This window comes from Canis aureus, chromosome 18, assembly GCF_053574225.1.
Source record: "Canis aureus isolate CA01 chromosome 18, VMU_Caureus_v.1.0, whole genome shotgun sequence".
Classification (NCBI taxonomy): Eukaryota; Metazoa; Chordata; class Mammalia; order Carnivora; family Canidae; genus Canis; species Canis aureus.
The window spans coordinates 10,028,521-10,054,674 of NC_135628.1; the positions used below are offsets into that span (position 1 = coordinate 10,028,521).

General features: G+C 34.7%; 1 protein-coding gene across 5 annotated transcripts in view; it reads left to right on the forward strand.

The window, feature by feature from the left end:
* The window catches only part of IMMP2L (inner mitochondrial membrane peptidase subunit 2), an 845,985-nt gene that overhangs the window by 380,504 nt on the left and 439,327 nt on the right, over positions 1-26,154 (forward strand). The gene's annotated exons all lie outside the window — the stretch shown is intronic.

Here is a 26,154-nt window from a genome sequence, read left to right on the forward strand (position 1 = left end):
GGCTTAATTACAATTTGCATGGTAATAGCTCTCAAAGATATGGCTTGAGCCCAGTTCTCTCCTTTGAGCTCTCACTCTTTATATTTGACATCTCCATTTGGATGTTAAAAACACCTCAAAGGCACACATGTGAGAAACAGATTTTCAGCCCATACCTGATTGTCTTTTAGAGTTTTCTTGTAGTGAATAATACCACCATCCATACCGGTATGAGTCAGAGATCTAGGATTCATTTTTGACAGATTCTCTTTCTGACCTCCATTATTTGATCCATTAGCAAGCACTGTTGGTTTTATCTTCTAAAACTGTCATCATTCTGATTTTTTACTTTCTCCCTCGCTCCCTAGGCCGACACAAACCACAGCAGTAGCCTCCTACTTATTCCCTTAGCATTCACTGTCCCTCCAATCAATTCTTCCTATAAGAGCCAGTGATTGAAATATATTTAACATTGTTTTCTTTTAAGTAGGTACTTTAAAGAGTACAAAGATATAAAATTCAAAAGGTGGAACAGGCAGTGCAGTGAACAGTAAGCCTCCTTCCTCCTTCTGCCATCCAGAGCCTCTTAGTTTCTGTCTTCAGAAGCACTCTGTGTATTTCTTGCAGACACATGTGCGTTATTAGCAAAGCACCTGCTTAGTGGATAAGACCCAAAGACTTACTTGACATACTTGCCTGGGTCTATGAGCGCTCAGCACTTTCTTTAGTTCTCTCTGCTCCAGCCACACTGCACCATCGCCCCTGCTTTTTCTGAACTCTTTACACGTGCTATCCACATTTCTGCCGGGAAGATTCTTCTTTGTTCTCTTCAATAGCAGTATTTCTATTGCTATAGATTCTTCTTTGTTCTCTCTCTAGCAATATTTTACCTACTCATATGTAATATTCCAAGTTAAACAGTACTTTCCCAGGAGAATCTTCACCAAACTCACAGTCCAGATCAGGGTCCTCTGAAACAGGATCTTACATTTAGCCTTCATAGCACTCGTCACCATGTGTTTTTATATTTAGTGATTGGTTAATTTCTCTCTCCTTTCCAAGACTCTACATACCATTAGGACTTGTATTTGGTTAAATTATGTTGCTCAGTATTAGCACGTGAATGGCCCATACATTCCTGAGGGGGCTCGCTCACCTTTGGGGAGCACTTCTCTCAAAGTCACCCAGGTCAGTTGTTTCTCAGCAACCCAGTTGCTGTTTCTTTAAACAGCCAGTCCTCCAGAACCCCCACCGGCTGTGAGTTTCAGGTATTTTACCTCAGCAGCCTTCAAATAAATAGTATTTCAGATAGTAAGGAGGGGGAAAAGAAGTAAAAACTATGCGAGCACAAGGGAAGAGGGGATTCCTGGGTTATACAAGTTATATTTGAGCTAGCCCGCCAGTCAGCATTATCCTCAGCTTCTCTACGGAAGGTGTGATTTTCCCTTTAGCAAGCACTCCAAATATATCCCTTTCCTGATTGCATGGCTTTTCAGCTCTAAGATCCACAGAGGGCAGAGATGGTGATCTGTCTTGCTCACTGCTATATTCCCACTACTTACTATCATGCCTGGCAAATAGGCACTAAATAAATATTTGCTAGCTTGGAATTTAAATTGAATGTGGCTGCATTGTGTTTGACTTAGAAGTATCGTAGGAAAAGGAATAGTCATTCAGGGAGAATCTAGCACATGGGGACGTATAAAGAAGTGTTATTTGTGTTCATGGTTTGGGCTCTGCTTTTGTCTAGTAAACATAGTAGATTTTGTCATAACAGGGTGGGTTTGCCTTGCAAGTAAAATTGCCTTATAATAATACAGAGATTTCATTAGTCCAGCAAATAAATCTTGTCATTTGATAGGCTTGCAGTGTATAAATTATCACACTAAAACTGAAATAATAATTTTTAAAAAATGTTTTCCAAAATGGATCAGAGTAAAGAAAGAATAAAATAAACCTATTTTAAAGCTTCAGTTAGGCCACTAGTTTGTGCATAAGAGTAATATGCATTTTGAATATATAGTACCTAAGTTGGTTTCTCTCTAAGGCGCGAAATGATTACTACTGTTATCATTTAAAATGAGAATGCATTTTCCCCCAGTTCATAGCTCCATAGATATGCCATCTCATAATGGCCCTGATGAAAGGATCAGCTATTGGGTATGGTTTCAATTTACTTTTGTGTCGTTCAATTGTGAGAGCCATTTTCATTAAAGGTATTATTCTTTCTCTTGACTTCACTAAGGAGTGTCTATAAAGAATGCTTTCTTCCTGCATCAGCGGAACAGATTTGGAAGCAAAGGAAAATAAATTTCTAAAAAATAAATATTTTAAAAATGATCCAAAGTTTTTAAAATGTGGATGGGATAGAACATTTTTATTTTTCTTTAAAAAAAAAAAGTGATCCAACAGTATTTGGCCTTTTACTGGTACTGTCTTGTCAGTACTTTTAGCGTAGCCGTGGTGTTATGTATTTATTTCTGGTTGTTTTGAAAGAGTCAGTGCTGCTTGGTCTATAGTCATGGATATGTAGTCATGGTATGTACTCCATTGATTTAGCCTGGAAAGGAGTTGGAGAGATGGGATTCCTCAAACATGTATCAAAACAGCAAGTTACTTCCTGATAGTTCTATATTACTGTGATTATATACTGTGTCACCCCTTTTTAAAATCCATGCTTTTGCTTATTTCTTGTTTGCAGAGTAATATAGTCATTTCTAAGGATGGATTTTTTTCTGTGACTTTGTATTTTGTTTGTTTTTATTTGTAAACATTGTTCTGTTTTTTTTTTTTTTTTTTTTTTTTTACCTCAAAACAAACATGTAAGTATAAAGTATTAATTGGAGCTCACACCAAAAAGAATCATGGTCCTTCAGCTGCTGAGTGATTGCAAACTTCAGAAATATCTTAAAAAGGAATATACAACTCTGCAATGTAGGCAGTAGTGTAGGGCAGGTTATGTTCTGCTTTCTGTTCATAATAACAAAGATGTCACAATCTAAAAATAAAATCAGTATGATGAATTTCAGTGACAACAATGAAAGTTTTGGGGCCTGGAGAGTTGTTCATCTAATTGAGGGCATTGCTTTCTCCTGTCCTCAGGTACAGAATATTGTTCCGTTTTTAAGCCATTGAGGTAGAAGAGCTTTATATTTTAAATTGCAAGCTAATAAATGCTCTTTTTCTCATTAACACACATGACCTCTATGATTTATGCTTTCATGCATACTGGCCCAGTTTCTCAGTCTCTGTTAATAGAGGCTGAGAATCTGTGTTTAATGTGAATTATTTTCTAACTGAATTCCTGTAAATTCACAAAAGATATTCACTGTAGTGATCTGCTTGTCCTGTTCAGGGAAGAAAAATACCAGAATGAATCCAGCTTGCTGTGCCTCTTCTGATTTCTTCAACATGTGTCTGTCTAAAATGACTCCATTTATAGGAATTGTGCAGGCAGCTTTGTCATGCTTTTGATACTAGAGATAATACATGAGTTTCTTACTTCAAATAATAAGCTATTTGCTGTTCAAATAACAATTAGTAGAGCTGGAATGAGAAAGACAGATGAAGGATAACTGATAATTAAGTTTAGAGGGCTCTGTCCTATTTTATGTTCTTCTTAATTTATGGTGGATTAAATATTCTCATATTGTTTTGCCTTCTTTGACACAGATGGCCATGGAATTTGGATTTAATTCCAAATCCATAATGTCCACAGTAAAGTCCTAGAAAATGATAATAAATACATTCCTAAAGCTGCATAATTAATTAACAGATTGAGTTAATTTTTAGTTTTTTAAAGTTAGTGAAGAAGATAATTTAGAGAACAGAGTTTTAGCAAAACATGCAGTTTAGGGCAAGCTAATACCTAAAGCCTTTTTTCTTTCCCCACTATTTGAATATTGGGTTATTATTTTAATATAATTAACACAAGGATGTTTGTGAGAGTTGTTATTTTGACCAATCTAGAAGGTGATAATTTTGGCAACTGGCTAAATCACTCCATAACTGGGCAAATGAATAAAGCAGATTTTTTTTAAAACTCATAGAGTTATAGAATATTAAAGTCATAAAATTGCCAAGGAGGTCATCCAATTCAATTCCTTACTGATAATAGGGAGGAAACTAAGACCCAGTGAGATACAATGATTTGTCACATGTATATTGCCAATTTAGTTAGGAGCCAGACTAGAATTCAGTTTTTAAACTTTTTTTTTTGTTTTTGATCAAAACAAAAACAAAGTTTTTTTTTGTTGTTTTAATCTTTTTCTTAATTCATTCCTAAAAAGAATGCATTTATTTCTTAATTAAGGTAAAAGAGAATGTAGTGAAATTTGCCAAATAGAATACAGAGAAGATGTTACATAATAAAGAATTCAAATAGTCTTTGTCTTAGGTTTCTGATACAGATGAGGGACTCTGTTGTTGATGAGCTTCTTACACAACATCTGAAGTTATGTTATTAAAGTGACTAATGGTGGGCTCCTCGATGGCATCAGGATGGGGGCTGGTCATGCTGGAAAGACCAATCATTTGATTAGAATGTTTGAGTCACATGATAATCATCCCAACCTCCCAACCTCCAAGGAGGGATGGTAGGTTGGAGATTGAGTTAAGTCATGTGACCAAAATCCAGATAGAAACCCTGGACAGTGAAGCTCAGTGGAGCTTCTTATTTGGTGAACACATTATTGTACTGGGAGGGTGGCATGCCTTGATTTCATAGGGAGACGGCACAGAAGCTCTGGGTTTGGAACCCTTCAATACCTTTCCTTGTGTGTCTCTTCATTTGAGTGTTCTTGTTTGTATCCTTTGTAATACAACTGTGAGGTGTCTGGGTAGCACAGATAGTTCAGTATCCAACTCTTGGTTTTGGCTTGGGTCATGATCTCAGGGTTGTGGTATCAAGTCATGAGTCATGCTCAGTGTAGAGTTTGCTTAAGATTCTCTCTCCTTCTCCTGCCCCTTCCCCCCTCCCAAAATAAATCTTAAAAAAATACTATAATTCAACTGTAATTGTAAAGATAGCACTTTACAGAGTTCCGTGAGTCATTCTATAGAGTCCTCAAATCTAAGTATGGTCAGTTGAAGGCCCCATATTTGTAGTTATTTGATCAGATATGCAGGTGACTTGAGAGCCTATATACGGCTGGCTTCTGCAGGAGAGCAGTCTTGCGGAGACTGAAACCCTAACTTGAGGGGTCTGCACCAAATTCAGGTGCTTAGTTGCCATCACTGTTGAAATGTACTACAAAATGGCAGTTGTGGTTTGCTTAGATGCATAGTAATGATGTTTGCTTTAGTATGGTTCATAAACCATATATTAGTGTCATCTGGGAACATGTTAGAAATGAAGACTTTAGGGATGCCTGGGTGGCTCAATGGTTTAGCATCTGCCTGCAGCATAGGGCAAGATCTTGGGATCCTGGGATCGAGTCCCACATCTGAATCCCTGCATGGAGCTTGCTTCTCCTTCTGCCTGTGTCTCTGCCTCTCTCTCTCTCTCTCTCTCTCCATCTGTGTCTTTCATGAATAAATAAATAAAATCTTTTAAAAAAATGAAGACTTTATCATAATTTGTAGTTTCACAAACTCCCCAGAGGAGTCACATGCACATTAAAGTTCTAGCAGCTTTAATGTTTTGAGATAATGAGAGAGATTTATATTAAACTAAATCTAAACCATTTATCTAAAAAATGAAAATGAAAATTCTGGCTTATTTTTAGGTTTGTTATTTTCATTGAAAATCATAACCCATTTATAATGGATAAAGTCTTCCATATCTGCTCTTTGTGTGTTGATACTCTGTGTTTCATGACTTTTGGCATTTATTAATATCTGTTAATGTTTCACTGTTGCACACAGGTAACAAACATCAGTCTCTAGTTTTTTGTTAAATATGGTTGATGGAACACATATATTTATTTGCTCTCCTTAAAATGTCACTAATATACCAATAAAGAATAAAAACAGAAAGAGAAACGAAGATAACATTACCCTATCTACAATTATACAAAAATAATAAAGTACCTAAGAATAAACTTAATGAAGGAGGTAAAGGATCTGTACTCTGAAAACTCTGAAATGTTGACGAAAGAAATTGAAGATGACATAAACAAATGGAAAGATATTCCATGCTCATGGGTTGGAAGAACAAATATTGTTAAAATGTCCATACTACCTAAAGCAATCTGTAGATTTAATGCAATTCCTATAACAATGCAACATTTGTCACAGAACTAGAACAAATAATCCTCAAATTTGTATGGAAGCACAAAAGACCCCAAAGTAAAAGCAATCTTAAGAAAGAAGAACAAAGCTGAAGTATCACAATCCCAGATTTCAAGATATATTACAAAAAAAGTAGTAATCAAAACAGTATGGTACTGACACAAAAATAGATGTAGGTCAATGGAACAGAATAAAATGTCCAGAATAAACCCACATTTTTATGGTCAATTAATCTGCAGTGAAGGAGTCAAGAATACACAGTGGAAAAAAAGTCTCTTCAAAAAATGGTGTTGGGAAAATTGGACAGCTACATGCAAAAGAATGAAAGTGGACCATTTTCTTACACCATACACAAAAATAAACTCAAAAGGGATGAAAGACCTAATGTGAGACCATAAACCATAAAATTCCTAGAAGAAAACCTAGGCAGTAATTTCTTTGGCATCAGCCTTAGTAACATTTTCCTAGATATGTCTTCTCTGGCAATGGAAACAAAACTAAAATAAACTATTGGGATTATACCAAAATAAAAAGCTTCTGCACAGTAAAGGAAACCATCAACAAAATGGAGAGGCAATCTGCTGAGTCATAGAAGATATCTAATAAGGGGTTAACATCCAAAATACATAAAGAACTCATTCAACTCAATACCAAAAAGAATAATAATAATTTAATTTAAAAATGGGCAGAGGACCTGAATATACATGCAGTGCTCAACATCGCTAATCACCAGGGAAATGCAAATCAAAACCACCAAGAGATATCACTTTATACTTGTCAGAATGGCTAAAATAAAAAAAAAAAAAAAACATAAGAAATAACAAGTGTTTCGAGGGGATGTGGAGAAGAAGGAACCCTCATACACTGTTGATAAGAATATAAATTGGTGCAGCCCCTGTAGAAAACTATATGAAGGTTCTTCAAAAATTAAAAAATAGAGTTATCATATGATCCAGTAATTCTACTACTGAGTATTTATCCAAAGAAAATGAAAACACTAACTCAAAAAGATAAATGCATCCCTATGTTTATTGCAATGTTCTTTTCTTTTCTTTTTTTTTTTTGCAATGTTATTTTCAATAACCAATAAAGCGAAGCCACCCAAGTGTCCATCAATAGATGAATGGATAAAGAAGTTATGGTATGTACCGTCATACACACACACACACACAATGAAATATTACTCAGACATAAAAAAGAATGGAATCTTGCCTTTTGCAACAACATGGCTAGACCTAGAAGGCATAATGTTAAGTGAAATAAATCAGCCAGGGAAAGACGGGTGCCATATGATTTCACACATATGTAGAATTTAAGAAATAAAACAAATGAACAAAGAAAAAAAGGGCCACATGGACTCTTAAATATGCTCGAATAATTCACAACAATGTCTATATGAAAGTTGATTTTAAAAGTGTTAATGGACATCTTTGTCTTTACTGGTCTTAGGGTAAAAGCTCTCAGTTATTCAACTTTGAGTATGAAGTTAGCTGTGGAGTTTTTAAAAATAGCCTTTATTATGCTGAGGTATCTTCTTTCTAAACCCCCTTTGTTAAAGAATTATTATTATGAATGGGTATTGAATTTTGTCAAATGCTTTTTCTGCATCATATGATTTTTATCCTTTGTTTTGTTGATTTGGTATATCATGTTTATTGATCTGCAAATATTCAACCATCCTTGAATCCTTGGAATGAATCTCAGTTGACTGTTCAATGACCCTTTTAATGTATTGCTTAGTAATACTAATCACCAGGGAAATGCAAATCAAAACCACATTGAGATGTTGCCTTACACTGGTCAGAATGGCTAAAATAAAGAAAATAAGAAATAGCAAGAGCTGAAGAGTATATGGAGAAAAGGAACTCTCATGCACTCTTGGCGGGAGTGTAAATTGGTACATCCCCTATGGAAAACAGACTAGAACCCTCATAAAATTAAAAATAGAAATGCGATCTGAGCCAATAATTCTACTAGTGGGTATTTTCACAAAGAAAAGGAAAACACTAACTCAAAAGGACACATGCAGCCCTATGTTTATTGTGGTATTATTTATAATAGCCAAGAAATGGAAGCAATCTAAGTGTCCATCCAGAGATTAATAGATAAGGAAAAGGTGATGTACACATGCACACACACCACGGAATATTACCTAGTGATAAAAACTGATATGTTGGCATTTGCGATAATGTGGGTGGACCTAGGAGGTATCATGCTAAGTAAAATAAGACGGATTGAGAAAGACAAATACCCTATCAATCACTCATATGTGGAATCTAAAAAACCAGACAAATGAATAAACAAACAGAAAGCAGAATCAGACCTATAAATACAGAGAACAACTGATGGTTGTGGAGGAGGTGGGGGATTGGGAGAAGGGTGGACAAATGGGTGAAAGGTAGTAGGAGATAGAAGCTTCCAGTTATGGAATAAATAAGTCACAGGAATAAAAGGCACAGTGGAAAGAATATAGCTTCGTATGGTGACAGATGGTAGCTACACTTCTGGTGAGCATAACATAATACATAGAAAAGTTGAATCACTATATTGTACATTTGAAACTAATGTAACATTGTATGTCACCTATACTCAAAGAAAAAATTGTTTTAGGGGCACCTGAGTGGCTTAGTTGGTTAAGCAACCTACTCTTGTTTTTGGCTCAGGTCATGATCCCAGAATTGTGGGATTGAGCCCTGTGTTGGGCTCTGAACTCAGTGGGGAGTCTGCTTGAAGAACTCTCTCCCTCTCCCAATGCCCCTCCCCCTGCTGTGCTCTCTCTCTCTCACTCTCTCTCTCTAATACATAAATAAATCTTTTAAAAATTGTTTTAAAGGTGATAACTTTTATTTTGAGGAAAGCGTGGGAGGGAAAAGGTGGTGAGGTATTAGAGAATGAAATTTTCATTCTTCATAGAATTATTTCTAGTTAGCAAATTATATCTAAGACTTTAGAATTAATATCAGTAATATAGGTATGGATGTAATGCCAACACCAGAAATAATAGGCAATTAATGTTAGTTGTCTCTCTTTGCTTTCTCCCAGTTCTAACCATGCCAGAATTTGTGGCTATCGATGCACAGTATAGAAACCATTGCATTAACAGTCAGAAGATCTGAGTGCTAGTCCTACTCTGACACCAAGTAGGCATGCCATTTTCAATTAAAAGGGGTATAATATTCGTGATCCTTATGGTATTTCATTATTCAAGTTCTATGTGATATGTCCTAGATATTTTCCTCTATTGTTAGCATGGTGGACAGGAAGAGACTATGTCTCGCAGGTCTATCAATGGTGTTAATTTTTGCTTTGCTTTGTCACTCAGCCATTTACCTAAGTGGCTTCACCCTTTTAGGTGAAGAGACAATTTTTCTTCTCAAGCAGCCAAACAGTCTTAATAAGTCAGAGAACAGCATGGAATTGCCATAAGCATGAATGAAGAGCAATAGTTCTTTTAGTCGAGGCAGATGGAAATGTTTTCATTTCTTATACTCTGTGACGTTTGTGAGAAGTTCAGATATTTCCAAAATTACAAAAAGCCATCTGGCCAAAATGCCTTGGCCCTGTTAACTTATTTAACCTCTGCCAATTAGATTTTTTTCAGTTTCTCATAATCTGCCAATTAGATTTTTTTCAGTTTCTCATAATCTGCATTGCAAATTTTTATTAAGTTTGTTCAATAGCAAACAGATTAAGTGAACTATCATTTTTTTGAAGGGCACTTAGCTATCACTTTGAATTGCATCATCTTCCGAACCCTGCAGGTTGAATGTGTGAGCAGAAAATTGTATTAACTCACTTGGGCTCAGGAATATATGGTCCTGTCCAAAAGGTTCATATTAGCCAGGTCATTGCCACTTAATGTTGTAACTGTCTTTGCCAACCAATTTTTTAAACGGTAGTAAAGAATTGGTGATAATAGACACAAACTAACATTAGGAGAGGGCAAATAAGCTATTACCTCGTTCAAGTGGACTTGGAGCTTCATTCTCTTAGATCTCCCTGAATCTCAGTCTCGCTCTCCTGCCCTCTTTCTCTCACTCGATTCTGTTTGTTTGTATCTTTTTTCTTACCTTGCTTTTTGTCTCTTGTGTCTCAAATTTACGGATCAGTTTGCTCTGTTTTTGTCTCTCCCCTTTCTTTTCTGCTCCCCACCCTCTTTCCCCCCACTCCTGTTCACTGTACTCCAAGAAAACAACAAAATTAGGAAATTGAAATGTAATTGTACTGGGGTTTCATAGATGAGAAACTGTAGAAATAAAATTAGAGTCTCAGCTTTTGAAGAAGTGCTAATAAGAACAACATAAGGTGGTCTTATCGGGGAAAGAATGATCCTAATTCCACCTACCCCCACCCCCGCCCCAAGGGGGGGAATTGCTAGGTGAGCCACATTTTCATCATCATCAATACATCTTAATAGGTCTTTTATCTTCCTGGCTCAGAGTAGGTTTTTAACTCAGAGAAAAATGTATTTTTTTCTATTTTAGAAAAATGGAGATTGTTATATTTATTGTTTAAAAAGATGATTTTATGTGTCTTCTGTTATAAAGAGAACAACTTTTTAGATAGGAGAGGTAATTAACTTGCATATCAGGATCAGGTTAATTACTATTATCTGGAAGTCTCACAAAATATATTTGGAAGCTACTTAATTGCTCCAATGTTCCTTATCTCTCTTTCCTCCTGCATAATTTTCCCTACCATACAGAATTCTCTAAACACTTGCAGGGAAGTTGCATATCTGGTCCATCTTTGTAAATACTGAAACTTCTAACATTTTAATTTCTTAGCAAATACTATTGAACAAAGCAATACCAACTTAGTCCAGTCTCTGGCCATTGTTCTCATTTATTATCTGTTCATAGAATCATTTAGGATTTTTGCCTCTTGGGTAGTGATGCCACTGAGATTCCTGAGCAGTAAAGTTGTGTCTTCACTTAGTCTTTTATTAGCTCAGTTCCAACAACTTTTCTTCAATGTGCAATGTAAATAGGACAAAGATAAAACATTTCAGATTTATCCTTGGTTTATCTGTTGCTGAAATACTTGACATCAAATGGACATAGTATTCATTTGTTTGCTCATTTATTGTCACAATGGCCAAAAAAAGTATTTTAAATAAAGGGATCAGTAGTGATATTTTTAAAAAAAAATCATGTTAACTAAAGAATACTTAGCAGTGTTTTTTTCTGCTGTATTTGTGGTATTTGAATGCATCATAATGTTCGATATTTTTCCCCCTAGAATATAGATGCAAGCAGTTCTCTTTTGCCTTAAAGAGTTTTACAAGTAAGTTATATTATTTGAAGATGCACAAATGCTAAGCTATTTCAGGCAAGTGACCACAAAATTTTTGGCATCCTTCATTGGCAAAGCAACGAACTATACTTTTCAGTTTGTAAGAATGGAATATGACTTGAGATGAATTAAAAAAACAAGAGGAGTGTATGTTGGTAGAACCTTATCTCTAATCTTTTTTTAGCTGTGTTCCACTTTTCTCACAGGACTGTTTTAATTTATTGTAAGTCATTTTGCAGGGTCGTATCTGTAAATTACACCTAACTTGGAACACTTCTGTTATTTGTTTGTTTGTAGATGGCTATTAAAATTTAAGATGGGTTAAGTAGTTAAATAAGAAACAATGAATTATATTGCCTGTGTCATACAGAGTAGCTACCACAACTAAGCAGAAAGGCGCAATATTTTCCTTCTTATTTTGGCCCTGTGGCTCCAGGAGTTAATGTAAAGCACAGAGTGCCAGTGCTGGAGGGATGCAACTCATTGGACAACTCATTGGACAGACTGAGTGCCTTCACTTTTTTTCTTTATGAGTCTGTCACCCTAGTTGTGTTAGTGCTGAACAGACAAAAGCAGAGGAAAACCTCTAGCTGGAGGGATCTTGTTTCCTCCAGTAGAACAAAGGCATCAAGATTACTTACTTTAGGCAATATGACATTATCCACATCCACCAAATATACTGAAAAGAATGAATGAGACAACTTTTTGTATTTTAAAGTAGCGTTATACAAAAGTGTAGTGAATCCATCTGTATTCCAATTGTATTTCAAAGCAATATTTTAAGTATAATTTCTTAACTCATTCGTATTAAAGCTCACACAGAAATTTGACACTGATTTCTGTTCTTTGGTAAAACTGTTGAAATAGCACTTGGTTTTCAGAAAACTGAACTGCTTTTTGACTCTGCTTTTTATCATTCATAGCATTGAGGTGGTAATTTAATGTCTTTACCCTTCAAATCAAATTATTTTTTTTCCTATCATTTGCTTGGCTTCTTGGCTTATCAAGCTTGATTACATTTGCCTTTTCTTACTTTAAGCAATGTGGCCTGAAAGTGTGAAATAGAAAAAAATTGATCTTCCTAAGTATATAAAGCAATATGCCAGTGTTCTGTGTAAGTTTTGTTTTGCATAATGGAAAATTGTAATTTTGGCTTAACATCTTTTTTTGCAATGATTAGGAAACGGTGAAATGAATCAAAAGCAACTAAATAAACACTGATTAAGAAATTCTTAATTTCAAACAGAAAAAAAATTTTTTTCTAAGGCATCTATATGGCTCTTCCAGCATGTTAATTAGTATAAACTGAATGTAGGATGAATTCTTCCTGAAAAATAATTTTACTTTGTTTGCATTTTTGTTATACCATTGTAAATGTTCAAAGGACTGAGTTGGAAGGAGTGTGACACTGTTCCATCCATACTCTGCTGCTACTAGAACTTGAACTAAGCCACCATATCTTCATAATATTCCAACTTGCCTAAACTATGTACTTGACATCCTAGATTTATGCATTTCTTTCTGCTTGTAGTGGGTTGAATTGTATCCCCAGAAAAGACATTGTCAAGTCCTAACCCCAGTACCTGTGAATGTGACCTTATTTTGAAGTAGAGTCTTTGCAGATTTAATCAAATTAAAATGAGGTCATACTAGAATTAGTCCAATGACTTTATAAGAGAGAGCAGAGGGAGATTTGGGCATTGAGGCATAGAGACATAGGGCAGAAGGCTGTGAGGTACTTTCCTTTTTTTTTTTTTTTGTATGAAGATGAACAAAGACATTTTATATTTTTTGTATGAAGATGAACAAAGACATTTGTTTTTTTGTATGAAGATGAACAAACATTTATTTTTTAATTTTTTTTTTTTTTTTTTTTGTGAGGTACTTTCTTATGGCAGCTTATTCACTCACTGCTCCTTTCTTGAAATGAAACCCAGGAAAACATTCCTAGTTGAAAGCCCCATGGCTTTCAGATTGGAATCTACCAATGGATGTTCTTGCTTAGAAATCTATAAGGAGTTTATCTGAAAATTTACTGATTTAATTATTTCAAGATTTTTATTATCTCCTTTGAGAGATTTTTAGTATGATATCTTTAGACAGATGCATTTTAGATATATTAATTATATTCCTGTAGTCCATTCTCTAACTTATGAAAAAAATAGGAACTTTCATAAGTTAGAAAAAATTAGGAACTTTGGAGTCATACAGATAAGGGTTTTAATCCCAAACCTTTCTTTAGGACATGTTCAAGCCTGCCTCAGCGTATATGTAACATGCTCACCTTTTTCTCATCTCCTTATGTAGGACCACTTCAGCACCTGCTATTGTCATCTTTTCTTCTCTTTTACTTCCCCTCATTTTTCTGGAGTGAAGAGAAACAGTATTAAGCTTTGAACTGATTTGGACAAGAAAAGAGGAGTAAAATGGCACTTCCACACTCATTTCTTGAGGTGCTCAGTGTTTTCCAAATTGCAGATCCTGACTTACTAGTAGTTAATGGAATCAATTAATAGACCATCTAGCCTTAAAGAAAATACCTAGAATAGAATATATACTATCAGTTTACATTGCCCAGAATAGGATAAAATTCTTTTTCCTGAAACTTAAATTTTGTGTTAGTGTTGCGATCATATTTATGTAGAATACAATTTAAAACCAGTTTAGAAGCCAGGTAGCTAAATGATGAAAACAAGCTTTAGTTATTCTAATCTATGCTCTCCTCCTCAGCATCCTATTTACTTATGGTGGGGATTGAGTACTGTGACTAAATTATAAAATAACCAGGATATATGGGAATACCTTTCACTAGTTTTCTTTTTGAGTAGCTGGGATTATCTTTCTGGTTGTGACTGAAAGCCTTGTAGCTCTATGGATTTTTCTAATGACTGTGGCATCAAAAAAGTGTGATGACTCTGCTTGTCTTTTCTCATTCCTAGTTTGAGTTAGGCTTTACTTTTGAAAGTATACAATCAAGGAAATATGATTGCTAACTATAGAGATTCTTAATTCTCTGTTGTTATAACTTCTCAGACTAATTAAGTTGCCATAAGACCCATTCCTTTTGCCTGCTGAATGACCTTTATTTAAGAGGTCATATTGGTTCATATGATAAGCGAACTAATAGGTGTTTTATTATAGGTATTAGTAAGCTATAGATGTTAGTAAGCTAACAACCAATTTACTTTTATATAAATTCCAGTCCCTTTCATCACTGCCCATAAACACTAACTTGTGAAGTTACTTAAACTTTCTAAGCCTAAAATCTCTCACCTGTAATATAAAATATGCCATCGTTAGAATCTTCATCATAGAAGTTAAACGAATTTATATGTATTGTAGGTCAGCATTTATTAAGTGCTTGGTGATGTGGGTGATGTTGCTAACCACAAGATTTGTCATCAAGTGTAATGACCCTCGTCTGCCTAGAGTTGGCTGTTATCATTTGAAAATAGTGCAAGAATTTAATTAACATTGCTCCCTAACAAAGAGATTAGAGTTTAGCACACCTGGAGGGTTGCATTCTGTTTATATTTTGAGAGTTTCATGATTTGGATCATTTCCAAAGAAGAGTGACCCGAAGTACTTTAAAGATGTGGATTTCTTCAGTGTGGAGCAAAGACATAGAGGCATGATAGCATAGTGGACTTGAAGGGTTGCTATCTATGGTACATAGATACATTTATTCTTTTGTTGTTGTTGATCCCTAAAATAAACCTGGTGTAGATTAGAAAGAAGAAAATGCTTAGTTTAACGCAAGGGGAATGATCTGTTTACTCTCAGAATTTTGAAAAATGTAATAGGCTGACATATAAGGGACCTATCTAGTAAAGAAAGATAACTTCTGTCAACCGTGTTGTGGGGGGATATTGGGGTTTGGTAAAGTGATGGGGTGAGCACTGAAGTCTTCTTTCATTCTGAGATTGGACGTCTTTGCCACTTTCAATGTCTGGACAGCTCTAGCTTGGACTAAGAGTGAAGGTAATAGAGTCAGATAATAGCGTCTTTACACAAGGCAAAATGGCAGGCTTTTATAAAACTGTATGGCAGACATGGAGAATGTGAGGCTCTATTTTCTGTAGTGTCTTGATGTTATATAATTATGCGTTATAAACTATATTAAGAGAATATACAATTATGCTTTAAAATATTATATTTTAAAAGAATAATGTGAGATCCTCATGATAAGCTTGGGATTTTAAGTCAAGAGGAACTTTAGGAGACCCTTAATATAAAAGCTCCTTTCTGAAGCCAGATTATTTAAAGATCACAGGGTTGTCTTGTCACAATATAGCAAAAATCTTTATTGATAAGCCTGTTGCCACTGGGAAAGGCATCTGCAGATATTTGATAGTGCTCATTTTGTAGGAGTAGAAAGATTCAAAGGGTTTGAAAATTTGTCTGATGATAATTTTATTTGATATCTCCTACCTCATGACCAATAATTCATCAAGGTAGGTTAGCATAATTTTTCTGACATCACAGAGTAGCTATGGGTAATATATTCAAATGCCAGCTATATTGTGTATGAAAATGTCATATCTTCAGACGTACTTTACAGAGATGTAATCAGTAAAATTTTATAATGCCCTTATAAGTTTAAGATTTTCACTTTAGTTCCAAAGTCTAGGGCTACTGATCTCAGACTTTCTAGTATTTTTATATCTTGTGGCTTCCGTGAAGTTCAAACTTAAATTTTGTTTTTTTAAGAATGGGATGACAGTTAGGATATGACATACATATTCTTACCTGGTGTTTTAAGTATTCACACTGAAAAACAGTGACCTCGCTACCATAGCCTAGTCGTGGGGGAGAGTTACTCTTATTAATAAAATAGAGACCACTCTGTCATTACACTTATTTAGTAATCATTTTGTCCTAGAGCTCCCTGGCCTTTCTCTATTATCTCTCCCAGAGTGAAATGAAACAAACACATCTGCCATGGTGAGTTGGCATCCTCTCCACAAATTAGTGGCTAGCAGCAGGATATTATAGAAGTCTTTCTGGGCTACTCAGACACTGGCATTTTAAATATCTTGGGAAAGCAGATGTGCTTTTACCCATTTTATTTTCTGTTTGGAATTGCCCCTTGGTTTCAGAAAATGTCCAACAACATTTTCAAACAAGTTATTGAAGAATTGAAAAATAACTAATTTAATAGTCTATGTATTACAGTTCTTTTAAAACACTTTTGAGAAAATTTAATAGGAGTATCCTCAAATATTTATGTTAATGTTATCTCTCATTATGTTTATTATGTCTTTTAATGCTTAGCTCCTCTATTATTTTCAAGTACATCTTCAAAATCAAACCTTAAATTATTGTGCTACAATGTACCTCTTTACTTTGAAAACCTATATTATATTAGACAACCTTGATAAAACCTTTTTTCTTGAGAGAGTACGGTGGTGAGTAAGTAGAGAAAATCTGGAATGAGTGTCCAATTTGTGTGAGTATTTCTGCAAATACTCTTTCCTATTTTAAAGTTATTTTGAGTTCAGGGTCTCACTTAGAGACATATAATAAAGGACAGTTTTTTTTTCTGTTATCTAACAAAAGTGATACCTATGAAATCTCATCATAACTGTGTCTAATATTGCAGAAAACATAGTCCAAATAAATTAGACACACTATTTTTCCCCTTGGTTTTCCTACATCTGTTTTTATACTCATATACTTATTAAAGTCTATGTCACATATTCATGAAATTTCTGAAAGAGAAGTACAATTGGTAATGAAAATGGAGCTAGATAATTCTTAAGTTGAAAGATATAGACCTTAATTTTAAATCACATTTGGTTTTTTATGCATAAAATTTCTCAAAATACCTACGATCTCTTTCATTTATCTGCCTCATGGGCAGAGAGTGAAGAGCTGTAGTGACATTTTAAACCTCTGTTGGTTTCATAGGAGATGTATTTTAAAATATCTGAAATTAGAATAACTTGCAAATAATGGACTCTGCTAATCCTGAATGTGAAGGTGTACACCTGAGTGTATGTTTAGGAGGGTGTTGTGTGCGCACGTGCGTGTGTGTGTGTGTTTCAAATTAGGGAAGGCCTGCCTGAGAGAGTAGTGTATAAAATGTGCTTATATATTTCCTTTTTCGTTTCCTACTTCTCATGTTTTTAGCTATGGAGGACGAGGGATAGGATGGGAGCCTAGGACTTGGCTATAGAGGGAGACAGGATTGAAAGATGGAGAACTAGTATTTGTAGCCTTATTGATTAGTCCCAGTGTTTTATTTTTCCTAGTCTTCTAAATTTGACCTTGTCATTTTCCCTTGGATATTAGTGTCCACAAACTATTTGTTAGTAACAACTTTAAGTTTGATTTTTTTACCCATGTTTCCACTTTTCTTTCTGAAGGCCAGCTCCAGCTTTTTCCTTCTGCAGCACTTTCTCTCAGTGACTCAATACCTTGATGGTATTCAAACTCTTCCATGTATTATCACTTTCTCTGCATTTCTCTGTTTTTTTAATTGGGAGTTTGTGTAAAGATAGTCTTAGCTGTTAGAACCCTTTCTGGGTCCCCTTATAATAACCTGTGTACCCCACATATATATAAGCTATCCCCATACCTACCAAATTTTATTAGCTTGTATTGCAATTACTGGATTTATTTGTTGCCACCTACATGTGGAGGGTAAATGTTATCATGTCAAGGAATTTGTCTATCACAATCAGTCTTGAAGTTCTAATAGTTAATATTGTATTTAGCACATTTGCAGGGTAAGATGCCTATATGAATGAAAACATGGGCCACTTCTTGCTTTTCTGTTTAGAAATTTTGCTGCTGTTGTTTTCCAAGTCACATTCCTTAGAAGAAGGTCTACCATACCAATGATTCATTGCAAAATAACCAAAGTGGGGGGCATATCATTTGGAATTAGAACATGGTTTAGCATAGTGGCTTTCAAATACTTGCAAGCAAAATTTAGTATTCACTGAATACTGAGAAACTTCTTTACACATCAAATTATTTCTGCATGTCAGTTTAATTTCATAGAAGTTCATTAACCTGTGGAAGTGTTTGTTTTTGTTCATTTGTTTATTTTACTGAACCACCCTGCGTCTGCTGGGAAGTATAGATGATGAACTTCTTAGATAGGCATCTGTAGGTTTTAATCATGGATAAGTTTGGCAGTGTTTTTATTTAATATTTTTGTTGTCCCATTTATGCACAAACTCTCTGTAACATCTAACGTTTGCTTATTAAGTAATTTTGTTCTCCTAGAGCAAAACCCATTTATTAGAACTCCTCAAAACCAACTCACAAATTCCATTTCATAAATTAGAACTCCTCAGGAGCCAAGGCTTATAACACAAGACAAGAGATCTAACAAAGATTAACTCTGTCAGAGCACACTGACTACTGACTCTCTAAGATGGTGGTGGTGGTGCTCCAGAACTGGCAAGGATGGGGATGATGGCAAAAGATTGAAAAGAAAATCCTTCCCCCTCAATCCTTATTTTTTAAGCTGGATTCTCCTTCTAAGGTCAGAGTAACTGTGTACGATATTATTATCTGGGAGTCAAAAAAGCAGGTTAAACAGGTAATTGACCATTTTGTACTTTACAGTGATGGGATTGAAAAAAATTGGGACTCGGAGATCCATGCATGGAAATAATCACAAGAAAGTCTTTTAAAAGTCCCTAGAAGTGCTTTGTACCCAGTGAGTAGTTAGTGAATATACTTATTTTAAAATTTTTATTTATAAGAATATTTGCAGGTTTTGCTATTGATAAACTAGTACTCACTGTTCAGTCTTCAGCAAGTAATAACTTGAAGTTGACAAATACTAGCGCTATATCTCCAATTCCTCATGCAAACGGATGTTCAATTTGCCAACATATAGAATAACACCCAGTGCTCATCCCATCAAGTGCTCCCCTCAGTGCCCATCACCCAGTCACCCCCACCCCCCACCTATCTCCCCTTCCCCCACCCCTAGTTCGTTTCCCAGAGTTAGGAGTCTCTCATGTCTGTCTCCCTTTCTGATATTTCCCACTCATTTTTTCTCCTTTCCCCTTTATTCTCTGTCATTATTTTTTATATTCCCCAAATGACTGAGACCATATAATGTTTGTCCTCATGCAAACTGAGATAAGGATATTATAAAGAAACATGTTAATGGAATAGATAGAAAATAGTAGGCACAATTAATAAATCTGGCATATTCTTGATGGATTGTTAGTTATTTTTGTGGGTTATGCATGCTTAAAAAAAGTGCCTGATTATTATTATTTCTCATGATATTGTATCTTTTGGCTTTTTGCTTTGTTGTCATTATTATTGTTCTCTTGGGAAAAATGATTACTTCTTTGAGACTGATCTATAAAATGGGAATGTGAATACTCCTGGTAATGAAAATTGAATTAATTAATTAAAATATGTGTGTGTATATATATGTATATCTACATATATATATATATATATCTACATATATATATATATATATAGAGAGAGAGAGAGAGAGAGACAGACAGACAGACAGACAGACGACAGACAAGAGAGGAAGTAAGTGCATTCATCAGTATGCCTGACATTCTAAAATGGTAAATGTTCATTTTTCCCACACCCCTTCTCCTTTAGATGTGTAGTGAAATTTCTTTTCTTTTACTTTTTATTTTATTTTATTTATTCATGAGGGATACAGAGAGAGAGAGGCAGAGACATAGGCAGAGGGAGAAGCAGGCTCCATGCAGGGAGCTTGATGCAGAACTTGATCCCGGGACTCCAGGATTAGGCCCTGGGCCAAAGGCAGGCACTAAACCGCTGAACCACCCAGGTGTCCCTGTAGGGGATTTCTTAAGACCATAGCAAATTGTTAGTTGGGCACATGCTCAGGATTCAGTAAATGTTTCTCTTCCTAATTTTCATCTTGCCTCTCGAGTATATATTAATGCGTATTATTCAAATATAATAATAGGGTCATAACGTATTTATTAATTTCTATGCATTTTATGTGTCAGGAAAATATTTCAAGCATCATATTGTCACCTCAGGACTGAGCCTGGACTGAGACACACATAATCCATTGGACAGAAACTCTAACTACCCTTATTCTCACACAGTTTTTTTGCTGTAAATCCTCTTTTCAGTGCAATCTGTTACTTCTTAAATATTCTTATTGATAAAAATTCTGTTAGTAGGAAGAAATGAATGTTTCTTTCCTTCTGTTTTTATACTTTTCCTATATCATATCCATCATCTGAAGGATTTTTGTTTTTAAGCTCAGTGGTTTAAATTGGGTAGTTAAAATTACATAATTATATAAATTCATGCATTCTGTTTGTAAATGCATTTTAAACTCTGATAAAATAAATTATTTGATATGAAAACCATATACTGGAATGTTGGTTTGTGGATTAACTGACTAGTAAAACAGAGAAGAGGATCCTAGAAGACTCAAAGTTCTCTTAGAGACATGTTTTCATGTTCTTTGAGTATGTGACTTGTCTCTCTAGCTATTATTAAAAGAATGTTTACCAGAGGTGCCTTTTATTTGAATTCTATTAATAGATTTCATCTTTATAAAGTATTCTTTTGAAGAACTCCTTTGGTGTGTTTGACTATATTGCTTTTTGCTTTAATAATGGCAGCTCTCATGGTTTAAAAACTATTTCTCTTTACTAGCCCTGAATCTGGTACCATAAATGACAGGGAGGTTTTTTTGTTGTTGTTGTTTGCTTAATACTTTCATTCTCTCAGTGCTAGGATTAGGATGGTCAATATATTTCCCAAGCTTACTCTGTTATTTGTCCAGTGGCTAGTAAACATTATAAATGGATATTGCAATTGGATTTTGAATCAATAACTTCAGACACTGAACTATATGTTTTTTTTTTAAATTTTTATTTATTTATGATAGTCACAGAGAGAGAGAGAGAGAGAGGCAGAGACACAGGCAGAGGGAGAAGCAGGCTCCATGCACCGGGAGCCCAACGTGGGATTTGATCCCGGGTCTCCAGGATCGCGCCCTGGGCCAAAGGCAGGTGCTAAACCGCTGCGCCACCCAGGGATCCCCTGAACTATATGTTTTAATGAGAAGCTGGGTTTTCCTTACATTGGTCACATAGTACTATTAGTTTTTTGATGATATATCAGAGTCAGAAAAGACAAATAGAAGAACATAAAGTACCATGAGTTCTTCAAATTCCATTTTAGTTCATTCTCCTGGAAGGCTTGCCACGGTCAACCATAACTCTCTGTGCTATGCTTTGCTACTTTGTCCACTCTACATTATTTTTGAAATCATATATGATATTTGCTCTGAATTTATTACTTATTTAAATACCTCAGTTCACTCTTAAGAAAAAGTTGTATTGATATTTCTGTGATGTATCTAACCCCTTAGTTGGTATTGGCTATATGGCTTATTTCAAACATACCTTTAAGAGCCCTCTGATGTGTATGTAAAGTGAACCAGAATAGTAAATTCAAATCTCTGTGGGCTTGTCTATTTTCAGTAGGAATAAAAAGGAGTCGTGTTCTATTTCATATGATCTTCTCACTTGAGCATACTGAATGCTTACTAGTCAATTCAAGAGGAGCTTTGTGATGTCATTAATAAAACGTTTAGGCAAGATTTTGTAAATAATGTATATTTCTCTGGAATATTCTTTTTAAAACACTTATCTTTTAATGGTTTGTCTTAGGATTGGTTATATGTATTATAACTTTCAGAATGAACTCTGATTTTGTGATTTTATCCTTGGGTACAAATAGTGTTTTATTTTTCCCTTGCTTCAGAGGAGTAAGATAAATCAAAGTAGGGGTCACCCTTAATAATAGTCCCCACTTTACAAATGAACACACAAAAGCATCCACTATTGTGTTGAAACTCCAATTAGTTTTTTTCTTTTTCCTGACCTCCATGGTGCTGATTATAACATTTTGATTCTAAGTATAGTTCTTTCATTCCACTATAATATTGCCATGATCCCAAGCAGTGACCTAGTTATCAATGCGTTAGTCAGGGTAAAATGATATAGAGTACAGGTTGTAGAACTAAGGGTGAGAATATTACCATCTGAGATGGTGGTAGAAGAGAAGATCATTGTGGTTTTGGAATGTTCAATATAGTAAACATATCTGGCAAGTATATTTAAAACAAACTTTTACCTATTATAACTTGTTATGAGAAAGAGTGGGGGAGAGAGGGAGAGATTGAGATTTGATCAAAGAAAATGTAGCCACAATTTGGGATGCCTGGGTGGCTCAGCGGTTGAGCATCTGCCTTTGGCTCAGGGCATCATCTGGCGATCCTGGGATCGAGTCCCACATCGGGCTCCCTGCATGGAGCCTGCTTCTCCCTCTGTCTCTGCCTTTTTCTCTCTGTGTCTTTCATGAATAAATAAATAAAATACTTTTTTAAAAAAAGAAAGAAAATTTAGCCACAATTTAATCACTATTCATTATTCCTTATCTCGTAGACTACCAACACTGGGATGAAGCTGAAGGTTTTGTTTAATAGTGACATATACAATTAGAATTTTTTCTTTCTAATACTTGTGATAGCTGTGAGGATATATCATTGGAATTTTCCCTTTATTTAGCAAATACATATCTTTAAACTTTTAGTTGTTTTTGTTATTGGCTTTGTTACTCACATATCTGATTTTTTTCATGTAAAAGGCTAATCTGTGAAATTTTAAGGTTTTTCTTCATAGTTAAGTGCCTTTTAATTTAACCAGTTTAAGGATAGTATTAGGCTGCTATTTGTGTGTGTGTGTGTATGTGTGTGTGTGTGTGTTAAGATCAATAATAAATTTGAATTAAGTTCTTATATCAACATATAATAAGTAAAATCTTTCTAGAGCAAGAACAAAATTTGTGATATTTTTGAGTATTAATATTCTGTGAGAATACGGATTGAGGCTGGGACTCTCTACTAGGTAACATAGTTAACACATACTAATGAAAGCAGTGGTATGTAACCAGCATGTAATCCAGTAGAATGTAATCTCCTTAATGCATGAAGTTTGTTCTGTTCACTTTGTTTTTCCAGGGAGTAATAGCCATACAGTAAATATTTATTGAAAGTAGCCCGAGAATATATAGTTAAATAGACTAAGGAATTGTAATTTTATTTTATTTTGTTAAAGATTTTATTTATTTATTCATGAGAGACACACACACACACACGGAGAGAGAGAGAGAGAGAGAGAGAGAGAGAGAGAGAGGCAGAGATGCAGGCAGAGGGAGAAGCAGGCTCCATGCAGGAGCCCGATGCAGAACTCAATCCTGGGACTCCGGGATCACGCCCTGGGCAGAAGGTAGGCGCTAAACTGCCGAGCCACCCCGGGATCCCCAGGAATTATAATTTTAAACTTATGCTTGCTGTTATATAATTTTGCTTAAAAACTTTTTATCTAATTAGAATAAAATTGTAGGAACTGAAACGAGTGTCAAAAGATAGATATACATACCATAAATGGATTTCATTTCTTTTCTAGGGAAAATAGCACATGACTGGCAACATACTGTTGATTGGCTTTGCTGACAATCACACATTTTGCTCCACATTCGTTTTATACATTATTTGTATTCAACTAGACATGTTTATTTTCAGAAAATTTGAATTTTATTATATAGTGTAAATTAGAAAATATATAATTATTTAAAAATCATTTTTATGAAAAAAATGTTTTTCTCCATACAAGGTGAGAAGATCAGTTGACATTCACAGTGGTATAAACTTAGAGTTTTATTTGTTATAGGTAAAGTTTGCCATTGCATCTATATGTATCACCAAATTGAAAGTTATATACTTTAAGTACTTTGACTAGAGCTTAATTTTATGTGAGGTTTAGAAGGGAACATAGAGAGTATGAAATACCATTCTTATTATTGAAACAAATGTCTTTTTGTTCTCACTGGCAATTCAGATTAAATTATAAGCAAGTAAATAAGATCATGATTTGCTTTGACCATCTGTATTTATTTGGCTGTAACAAAGATACTTCATTTCAGTGTTCACTGTTAGGTAACTATTCAAAGTGCTTATTTGCTACAGGTTTTCTAGGAAAAATGTAGCTTGAAAGCATTTTAAGCTTTATGCTATGTTTGTTATAGTTCTTCAGGCATATAGGTTTAAAAGAAACATACAAGATACCTGAGCAAGTTCTTGCTGACCTATGCAATACCTGCTTCCTAATAGGTCATATTTCAGCTCTTATATTTTTGACAAATAGCCTGGCTCTAAAAAGCTCTGTCCGTGGTGCTGAAACATCTCATGATGTATGAGCATGTCTTACTGATAAATTCTAATGTCAGCCGCTGTGTGATAGTGATTCATCAGGTTGTAAAATTTGCGTTTGGGAAACACATTGAATTAGCAAGTTTCATATTTTGATGTGTTAAAATTAACGCAATTTGTCCTTTCGTTTTAAAGAGTTCATAACAATTACCTTCCACATTGTTAAAAACAGCAGGATTTAATTAGAAACCGTCAAGGCTATCATAAAAGCAAATGTCTACATTAACAAATAAATTGATATGACTACAGTGCTGGAAGTGTTTACAGGCCAGTGACATGTTGATAACATGCACCAAGCTATTGTAAGAAAAGTTAAATGTTTGATTATGAACAGGCACAGCAGCAATTAACATGGAAGCCTTGTAGCTTTGTAGAGATAAGTGATCTGCATGTAAAAAGTATGGCTTATTATCTTAGATTTTTTTTATTGTTTCAGGATATTGTTTTGTACACAAATACATTTATTTTGCAGGATTGTGGGTTTTGTTTGGAAATATGACTTAAAACCCTAAAAGATTTTGGTTATTTTCTGCAAATGAAATCTTTAGATTTCTTATTTTAGATTCTTTAAATAATTAGGAATGTTTTTGGCACTTCAGTTATTCTCATTTTTTAAGCTGTGTTTTTTAGGTGTCTTAAATATAGTCATAGAGAACTACACTTCATCTTTTTCTTTTACTCTGTTTTTAAAATATTTACTTATTAGAGACAGAGAACTCATGCACACACATGCACACACACACACATACACTCATGGGAGGGAGGGGCAGAGGGAGAGGGAAAAAGGAAACTTAATCAGACTTTGCACTGAGGTCAGGGCTTGTTCTCACAACCCTGAGGTCATGACCTGAGCTGAAACCAAGAGTCAGACACTCAATCACCTGTGCACCTGGATGCCCCTCTTTTACTCTACATCAGTCTTAGAAGCTTTTTCTTTTATTACCAAAACTTCTCTCTCAAATTTTTATTAAACTCTGGAATTATCTGATTTATGTCATTTTTATATGACAGTGAACCAAATAAAAGGGAAAATTTCAGAAAATTGTACTTGAAAAACTTATTCTATTAATAATCCAGTATGTTTAAAGTTTTAAAATTCTAGTCTTAAGAAAATCCTAATCTTCTAAAATTCTTAAATTAATTGTTATCCTGAGGAAAAGAACCGTTCAATCTGATCAGAGCATACTTCAAGTCAGCATCAACTAGGTTAGTTGCTATACAAGTATATAAACCTACCTTTTTTGAGTTCATGTGGTTGTTACATTTGCAGCACAGAAAATTATTAGATTTTTTGCTTATTACTTCAGTCAGGCACATTAAGTGTTTAGAATCACAGAGATTTGAATACTAGACCTAAATCATAAATCCTAGAAAAAATTGGCAAT